This window comes from Cynocephalus volans, chromosome 1 (genome assembly GCF_027409185.1).
Source record: "Cynocephalus volans isolate mCynVol1 chromosome 1, mCynVol1.pri, whole genome shotgun sequence".
Taxonomy (NCBI): Eukaryota; Metazoa; Chordata; class Mammalia; order Dermoptera; family Cynocephalidae; genus Cynocephalus; species Cynocephalus volans.
The window spans coordinates 240,423,495-240,434,068 of record NC_084460.1 but is presented as its reverse complement, the minus strand read 5'-3'; positions in this window follow the sequence as shown (position 1 = coordinate 240,434,068).

The window sequence follows — 10,574 nt, the reverse complement described above, 5'->3', positions numbered from 1 at the left end:
CATTCTTCTACCTTCTACAATTATCATATTCAAAAAATTTAACATTGATATGAAGTTTATATTCAAATATATCCAATAGACTAAAAAAAATCTTCTTTGTCTTTTTTGTTTTTTCTGTTTTATTCAGGATTCAATCGAAAATTATGCATTGCATTTAGTTGTTTTGCTTCTTTAGTCTGTTTTGATCTAAAAGGATCCCTCAGCAATGTTCTTTTTATAAAATTCCTTCACAACATTGACATTTTTTTAAAGACTATACCAGTTATTTTGCAGAATATCCTTCAATTTTGATGTGTCTGTTTCTTCATGATTAGAAATTACCCCGAATTTCTTGGCTAACTCATCACTTTTAGTTTGCATTGAAATATTACTTTTACCCATGGCCTGTGAAAATAGAAAATCTCTAACGCATTTGTTAAAGAGATTAAGCTAAGATTTTGTTTGGATGCAGTATGAGTTGGACGTAGGCATGTGTATCTGAACTTCAATATTTTGTTATCTAGAAAGTAGTAACTAAGGACATGTAGCTTAAAAAATCCAGTACTTGAGAGTCTCTGTGAACAAACTCGAATTCCCACAGCAGAAAGGAGGGAACTGTCCGCTTTTTAACCACCTAAGTCTTGTCCGTATCGAGGGGCTGTTTCCTGTTTTTCTTTCCTTGTATTTTCCAGGCTAGTCTATAAGCCAGATGGGAAGTCAATTGGTCATAGAATTAGATCCAGATCACAATCCTAAAGAATAAAATTATTGGCTTAGCTACTGCTCAGGTGGCAGAAGTATGTGTACCTTCAACACTGTTTCATGAGGACTTTTGAATCGTGAAAAATACCTGATCTCTAAAGTAAACAAGGAGAAACTAGACAGAAGGAAGTCTACATTTCATTTACCACTTGGCCTGCTAAGGCTGCCAATAAATCATACCAATTTACATAAATAAGAGCCAGGGCAACGATGTCACCTTAATGATAAATGCCTCTTCCTTGAAGCTTACAAATCTGGGTTGCATTTCTAGGAGCAGCCTACTGAACGCATCCAAGGGGTTGGCTTAAGCCCCAGAGATGACAATGTTTTTTGAACCCATGCCATCACTCTTACCTCACTTGCCCATGACAGTTATTGCTAATTAATCACGGTGTCCTTTTCTATTAGCCTGGATACTGCCTCTGACAATTTCCCAATAAAGCACTATAGGCAGCCACTAATAATAATTTGGAGTTGAAACATCAGATGAAATGTTCATAACATGTGATGGAAAAAAAAGAATATTTTTCTAAATTCCATCTAGTTTTTAGCTTCTCAGCTTCACCTGCACATGAATGGCAAAGATCTAGAGGACTGTTTCTCATGAATGACCTACAGACACCTGGCAAACCTGGTAAAGTCTCATATCAGAGTATGTTGACCAGGTGATTAGACAAGGAAAGGAAAGTTAAGAGTATTAGTTAGGACTGGCTATTTGCTCTGACAAATTGGCTTCAACATATATAATAGCTGGAAGACAACTGAAGTTTATTTCTTGCTCATGAAATAATCCAGTTGGTTCCAGGTTTGGGGGATGGGAGTGTGTGAGCTTCAATATACACAGTCACCAAGGATCCAGACTGGTGGAGGCTCTGCCACCTTAAACACCCGACTTACCACATGACTGTGGGCATTTGTGTCCATGTGATGGTACAGGAAAGAACATAAGGGAGTACCACGTGAGAGGCTTTTATGGGTCAAGCCTGAAAGTGGTTCACATCACTCTGCAATATTCTATTTGCTAGAACACAATTACATGACCTAACTGTAAGGTGAGCTGCAAATTGTAGATCGTGGGAGGACAAAATCTTCCCAAAGGCACTCTACTTATCAGGGAGCATAAACATTTGGTGGTTAGCCAGCCATCTCGGCCCACAAAGAGAGACCTTTCTGTGAAACTCCATGGCTTCTTGTAGGACAGGGGAATAATGACAGAACTTGAGTGAACCTAGCAGTATGCCAGGCATAATATTTGTCTAAGCCTTTTCATATTCCTAGCTGGTCTATGACTCAGCCAAATGTGAAGGTAAAATTGAGGATAGTAAAAATGATTAACGGCTGTGGGTTGAATGTGTCCCCCAAAAGTTCATGTACTGGAGACTCCATTGTAACAGTGTTAAGAGGGTGGGAAATCCTATTATGGTAATTGAAAGGTGGGCTTTTAGGAAGTGATTAGGTGTGAATGTGTTAATCTACTGATGGTTTTTTAATGGGTGGTAATGGGTGTGGTTCTGATTACTTTAAAAGGAGAGCAAGTGAGGAGATTAGCTTTCTCTTGCTGAGTCTATTCTTGTTGTGTGACACCCTTTTTCTCTGTGGATGGTCACTACCAAGAACAAGACCCTCACCAGATGTGCCCCCTGGACTGTGGACTTCCCAGCTTCTGAACTGTAAGAAATAAATTCCATTTCTTTATAAATTACCCAGTTCCAGGTGTTCTGTTATAAGCAACAGAAATAGACTAATACATTAACCATGCAATGTATTACTGAAAAAAATTGTGAATTTTAGTCTCCAGGATTTTTAAAAAATGTACAATAAGAGTTCTGCTTTTGCCTAGGATGTAGAAAAGAGACAAGGATATTACTCCCACCTTAGAAATAAGAAGAGCTACAGATAAAATACAGAATCATAATTTTTCTTAAACCCTTCAGGTATCTGATGCCATGAGGCAAACAGGTAGCTTGAAATGCAAGGCCCCTGTAAGAATACAGGATGCAAGCTCTGGCTCACATTTGGCAGAACACAGGAAGAAAAAATGCCAGTTGTCATCAATCAGGTAAGAATAACTCAGCTAAAACTTCTAACAAATTGCAAAAATCTGACTTTGAGCTAGTGTGACAGCATAGATGTGTCTGGGAGACACAGACACAAGGGGAGTTCACACTGACTCACAAGCTCTTCTTCATAGACCTCCATTGGGTGCTCATGAGAGAGACCGGGGTCAGGGTAGAGGTCCAGAGGGAGTCTTCCTGGGTGGTACAGGCCTGGAGGAGGGGAGTGCAGTTGCTGAGGGAAAGTAACAACGCCCCATTTAGATGCTTTCCTAAGCAACAAAAGCCTCAAGCCACTGGAAAAGAGGCAGAAACTCTTCCCAGGGCAAGGTGAAGACCCATTGCAGCTAGAGAAAGGGTAAAGGAAAGTCATTGTTGGAGAGGCAAGGGCACAGTCCTGGGCTCAGGAGGATTGATATACCCATACTATAGGAAGTCTCCTGCCACTGGGCAGGGGCAGGGAAGTCCCATACAAGATTTGCCAAAGATGAGAGGCAGTTTGGCTGCCATGGAAAGGAAAGGTAGGATTACTTAGGACCCTCAACCCTGAAACTCAGGAATACAAGAAGACAGAGGTTGAAACACTGAGTAATAAGCAATAACAGTCTATTCCTCGGGGATGGGCAAGAGTATGGAGAAAGACCCATTCTGTGGTGCAGGTTCACAGAAAAGGTCGAAAGCTGAGGGCAGAGCAGCAACACTGAGAACAACTTGGGCACAAGCTCCGATCAAAATACAAGCTAATGCTACAGGAGTTTGAAGCCAGTGGTCCACTGTAGCTAACCATAGCAAACACAAAACCCGCTCAGCTGCAGACTAGATTACTCGACCCTCACACAAGTGGCCTAGCAGAGTCATGTTTATTTCCAAGCATAAATAACTATTTATCTCAGTCTCCGTTGTCCTTAAAACAATGTCTGGTATTCAGTCAAAAATGTGAGACAAATAACACAAGGAAAATAATAATAATAATAATAATAAAAACCCACTGTCATGAGATAAAGCAATCAATCAACAGAACCAGACTCAGAAATGATTAAGATGTTAGAACTATCAGACAGGTCATTTAAAATAACTATTAACATGCTAAAGACTTTTGTGGAAAAAGTAGATAATATGCATGAACCAATATAGAATTTCAGCAGAAGAGATGGAAACCATAAGAAAACATCTAGTGGAAATACTGGAAACGAAGCAAGATGAGAACAGAGATCAACAGATTTCTTGCATATGACAGGAAATTAAAACCCACTGAGATACCACTATGTATCTATCAGAATGTCTAAACTCAAAAAGACTCTCTCTACCACAAGCTGGCCAGGATGTGGAGCAACTGGAACTCTCATACATTTTGATGACAATACAAAATGTTACAGCCACTTTAAAATATAGGCGGAGAAAAAGGAACTCTCATACATTGTTGGTGGGACTGCAAAATGGTGCAGCCTCTATGGAAAATGGTATGGAGGTTCCTCAAACAATTGCAGATAGATCTATCATACGACCCAGCTATCCCACTGTTGGGAATATACCCAGAGGAATGGAAATCATCAAGTCGAAGGTATACCTGTTCCCCAATGTTCATCGCAGCACTCTTTGCAATAGCCAAGAGTTGGAACCAGCCCAAATGTCCATCATCGGATGAGTGGATACGGAAAATGTGGTACATCTACACAATGGAATACTACTCAGCTATAAAAACGAATGAAATACTGCCATTTGCAACAACATGGATGGACCTTCAGAGAATTATATTAAGTGAAACAAGTCAGGCACAGAAAGAGAAATACCACATGTTCTCACTTATTGGTGGGAGCTAAAAATAAATAAATAAATTCACACACACACACACACACAAAAAAAAAAAAACTGGGGGGGGGAAGAAGACATAACAACTACAATTCCTTGAAGTTGATACGACAAGCAAACAGAAAGGACATTGTTGGGTGGGAGGCGGGGAGGGAGAAGGGAGGGAGGTTTCGGTGATGGGCCACAATAATCAACCACATTGTATATCGACAAAAATAAATAAATAAATAAATAAATAATAATAATAAAAAATATATAGTTGGACAGTTTTTTATTAAGCTTAACATATACTTGTAATATGATCTAGTCATCCTCTCCTAGGTATTTACCCAAGAGAAATAAAAACCTACATTCACACAAGAACCTGTATATGAATATTTATAGTGACTTTATTCATAATCACCAAAAGCTCAAAACAACACAATTGTCTTTCAGCTGGTGAATAGGTAAACAAAGAGTGGCACATCCACACAGTGGATAATGGAATATTACTCGGCAGTAAAAAATGAACTGCTGATACACCCAGCAACTTGGATAAATCTGAAATGCATTATGCTAAATGGAGGAAAAAGACTAGAAGAGTACATAGTGCATGATTCAATTTATAGGACGTTCTGGAAAAGTCCAGACTATAAAGACAGAAAACAGATCAGAGGTTGCTGTGGACTGGGGGTAGGTAGTAGTCTTGATTAAAAAAAGGAATGTTGGGGTGATGGAATTGTTCAATATCGCGAATGTAGTGGTAGTTGTCCAACTTTATGCTTTTGTCCCAACTCATAGACCATACATTAAAAAAGGTGATTTTTATTATATGTAAATGTAAACCTGACAAAAAATAATAAGCAACCACATAAAAAGATATAATAAATGAGGGCAGGGACTCTGCCTTCCTGACTTTTTTCAATTCTCTGTTATACTGCCTTACAAGAAGATGGTGTTTATAGTCTCTTGTATTTTGGTCCAGAATATCCCCTGCCCTATCCTAGGGCTCCTCCTTACGGGACCTTGCCTTATCAGTCCAAATGAGATCACTCCAGACAATATTAATGAACTTGAGATGTTCTAAGAGTTTGCTAAAAAAAAAAAAAATCCCATAAACCTAGAATATACCACATCATATTTGATTAAAAGTGTGTTTAACATCAAAGAAAAAATTATTCTGAATGCTATAAAGACCTGCGTTTTCTAAAATATATCTTACAGATTTCAATTATTTTGTGAGCAACATCAAATCAATCTTTGGTCAATTCAGTAACGTGCATATTTTTATGTCCTCATGAAAATGAAAATTGTAAATAAGGCTTCATTGTGGCATGTTAATTTACCTTGCTCTCTCTTCACAATTTTGGATTTGCCCAGTTTAGGATGCTACAGGGCAGTGAGATTGCAACTGACATCTCTTTATTCCACTCGCCTCACATTGTCTTAGTTTAGTGTGTAATTCTACCTGTCACAAACTATCTGTTAGCTAAAACTAAAGACTGCCTTCTCTTTTCAAAAATACCATTTGAAATGAAATTTTTATGGTTACAAATTTTACAAACTTATGTTCAAGTTTTTGAGCAAGTTACATTTTGTGTGACAAATTCCTGACTTCTTTTACTTTTCTGTTATGGACCATTTCAAAAAAAGATCAGTATATTTCACTTACCCTTCCCCATGAAAAGCAAGATATTCCTCTCTTTAAGATAGTGGCTCTCAAGTCTATTAGAGTAACACCCCCTTTTTAAACAAATGTTTTGTAATGTTTCCTTTGCTATCTTGAAATAAAGTGTTTTATGCATTACAGGATATCTAACACCCTGAGCTTCCACCCTCTGGAGGCCAGTAAGCTCCATAAATCACTGTGACAACCAAAAAAATCTCCCTCACAAAGTTCTAGGTTGCCCCTTTGGGTAGGAGGAGGGGGGAACCAGCACCAGGAACTACCAATTTAGGGCATATTTCTTTAATGGCAATGTAATGTTCTAGTTCAAAATAATAGACTTGGACTGAAGAACAATTTAAGTAACAGGTTCAATAGGAAGCACAGTGACTAAAGGTAGTTTATTAGTTACCTATTGCTGCGTAACCAATGACCTCAACATTTAGCAGTTTAAAGCAAGCGTTTATTATCTCACAGTTTCTGAGGGTCAGGAATCTGGGAGCAGTTTAGCCTGAGTCTGACTCAGGGTCACCCAGGAGGTTGTCATTAAGCCAAGCTGCAGCCATCGCAAGGCCCATCTGGAGCTCGAGAATCTTCTTCCAAGCTCAGTCACCTGAGCACAGGTTTAGCTCAGCTATACATGGGCCTCTCACGCACGGCTTCTGCTAGAGTGAGTGATGAGAGACTGCCAGCAGCTCTTTTATAACATAGTCCTGGATGTGACATCATTTCCACCGTATTCTATTGACAACCAGGGTACAGTGTAGGAGGAGACTCCACAGGCTGAAAATATCAGGAGATGGGGCTCACTGAGTGCCATCTTGGAGGCTGTCAACCACAGGGAGGGATCTCTTCATTTGTAAATAAATACAAATACTCCACCCCATACTGACGTTTTAATTTTACTGGTTTGTAAGAGATTGTTTCATGGAACTGAAAGGAACAGAAAACATTGGTGAAGTTTTGTTCCAACTAAATGGAAACTGTTTCTTGGCAACATGAAAATATCGTTTTAGTTATCTGATACTCAGAATCACAGTTTATTCAAAGTCTATTTTTACCTCTGAATTTTAAATTTATTCAACTGCTCAATGTGAATAAAGGTCCATTTAACGTTATCATAAATAAATCCGAAAAACACAATCTTTGAACACATACGTATACATTATTTCTAACAAATGAGAAAATAAAGTTTATTAAATCAGAAGATTAGGCCAATCTACTCAGCTATTTTAGTGATAAATGTATATTTTAGCAAAGTATATAGAAACAGTATAGACTAAAAAATTTGAAGGTGAGTGTGTAGGCCAAGTAGTAAACACTTTAAAAAATCAAAGTCCAATTTGTAACACAATTTCACCTTCTTATCATTTAGTATGCCTTATACACAATCATCTTGATATATTTACAAATCGTAAGGATAGGATATCAATTTTGTTAATTTCTGTTAGCAGATTGAATTTTTTTTAAAAAAATGATCAACGCCTTATAAATTGTGGCAATTTTTAAAAGGAGGTTAAAAATCATTATATTATAATGAAATGTTATCTAGGACCTTAAAAATTGTTAATCACAATTATGATGCTCTAGAATGTGTTGTATATATTTACCAAATACCTTAGAAAAGCAGTATGATAATTTTATTTATTTCATCTCTAGATTGCTAAACAGAATGCTCATTTAACAATTGAAGTTCAGCAAGAAGATCTACAAAAGATCTTAAAACAAAATTTAACTTAAGGTGATTATGACCTTGTCTAAATGTTTCCATTGCATTTTGGGTTTTATTATACTACTAGTTGGGCAGCCAGTTCCCATATAACAACTTTCACTTTTTTCCTTATATAAATAAACTTTCACTCAAAGATGGAAAGGTATTAAAAGCACTGAATAGTCTTTCATCATGTTTTGTTTGCCTGAGTCCTACCCTACTGCTCACAACCCAGGCAGAAAGCTTGCAGTCCCATGAGGAAGGCAGCTGTCACACAATTATTTTAGCTTATGTGAAGTGGTCTTTCATGGTTCCATATGAATTTTAGGATTGTCTTTTCTATTTCTGGAAGAATGTCATTGATATTTTGATAGGAATTGCATTGACTCTGTAAATCACATTGGGTAGTATGGTCATTTTGACATTATTAATTCTTGCAATCCATGAACATAGAATGTCTTTCCATTTTTGGTGTCCTTTTTAATTTCTTTCGTCAGTGTTTTGAGGTTTTTATTGTAGAGAGCTTTCACCTCCCTGGGTAAATTTATTTCTAGGTATCTTACTTTTTTGCTAGTTATCGTGAATGGGATTTCTTTTTTGATTGCTTTTTCAGCTAGTTTTTTGTCGGTGTATAGAAATGCTACTGATTTTTGTATGTTGATTTCGTATCCTGCAACTTTACTGAATTTGTTTATCAGTTCTATGAGTTTTTTGGTGGGGTCTTCGGGTTTTTCTACATATAAAATCATGACATCTGCAAATAGGGACAATTTGACTTTCTCTTTTCCAATTTGGATGCCCTTTATTTCTTTCTCTTGCCTACTTGCTCTGGCTAGAACTTCCAGAACTATGTTGAATAAGAGAGGTGAAAGTAGGCATCCTTGTCTTGTTCCTGTTCTTAGAGGAAAAGCTTTCAACTTTTCCCTGTTCAGGATGATGTTAGCTGTGGGTTTGTCATATGTAGCTTTTATTGTGTTAAGATACTTTCCTTCTGTACCTGATTTGTTGAGAGTTTTTATCATGAAGCAACATTGAATTTTATCAAATGCTTTTTCTGCATCTATTGAGATGATCATATGGTTTTGTCCTTCATTTTGTTGAGGAGGTGTATCACATTTATTGATTTACATTTGTTAAGGCATCCTTGCATCCCTGGGATAAATCCCACTTGATCATGGTGTATAATCATTTTGATGTGCTGTTGAATCCTGTTTGCTAGCATTTTGTTGAGAATTTTTACATCTATGTTCATCAATGACATTGGCCTATAGTTTCCTTTTTTCTTTGTGATCTTGTCTGATTTTGGTAATATGGTTATGCAGGCCTCATAGAATGAATTTGGGAGAATACCCTCTGCTTCAATTTTTCAGTTTGAGAAGGACTGGTATTAATTCTTCTTTAAAAGTTTGATAGAATTAAGCACTGAAGCATTACAGTCCTGGGCTTTTCTTTGTTGAGAAACTGCTGATTACTGATTGAATTTCATTACTTATTATTTGTCTGTTTAGGTTTTCTATTTCTTCTTGGTTCAGTCTTAGTAGGTTGTATGTGTCCAGACGTTTATACTTTTCCTCCAGATTTTCCAATTTTTTGGTATATAGTTGTTCATAATAGTCTCTAATGATATTTTTTTATTTCTGTGGTATCAGTTGTGATGTCTCATTCTTCATTTCTGATTTTCATTATTTAGGTCTTAGTCTCCCCCCCCCCTTTTTTTTTCTTAGTTAGTCTAGTAATGGCTTGTCAATTTTCTTTATTTTTTCAAAGAACCAATTTTTCATTTCATCAATCTTTTACATCTTTTTTTGGTTTCTATCTCATTTACTTCTTCTCTTATTTTTGTTGATTGATTGATTGATTTCTGGTCTACTAATTTTGGGATTGAATTGTTCTTGCTTTTCTAGTTTCTTGAGGAACAACATTAGGTTATTAATTTGAAATCTTTCTACTTTTTGATATAAGCACTTACTGCAATAAACATTCTTCTTAGTACTTCTTTTGCAGTATCCCATAGATTTGGGTATTTTGTACTTCTATTTTCATTTGTTTCAAGGAATTTTTTGATTTCCTCCTTAATTTCTTCTTTGACCTATTGGATGTTTGGGAGCATGTTGTTTAATTTCCACATATTTGTATACTTTCCAAAGTTTCTCTTGTTATTGATTTCTAGGTTTTTGGTTTAAAGTCTACTTTATCTGATATAAGTATAGCTACTCCTTCTCATTTTTGGTTTCTATTAGCATGGGATATATTTTTCCATTCCTTCACTATTATTCTCTGTGTGTTTTTACAAATGAAGTGAGTTTCTTGTAGGCAGCTTATAGTTGCATCTTGTTTTTTAAATCCATTCAGCCAATTACTATCTTTTAAATAGGAAATTTAATCCATTTACATTCAAGGTTTCTACTGAAAGGTGTTGCTTTACTCCTGACATTTTGTTAACTATTTTATGGTGGTTTTATTTAGTCATTGTTCCTTTCTTTCTCTTTCATTGTTTGTCTTTGCTATTTGGTGATTTTTTTAATAGTGTTTTTTCTTTCTCTTTCTCATTTGTGTACCTGCACTACAACTGAGTTTTATTCTTTCATGTGTTATCATGATGGTAGTTATTATT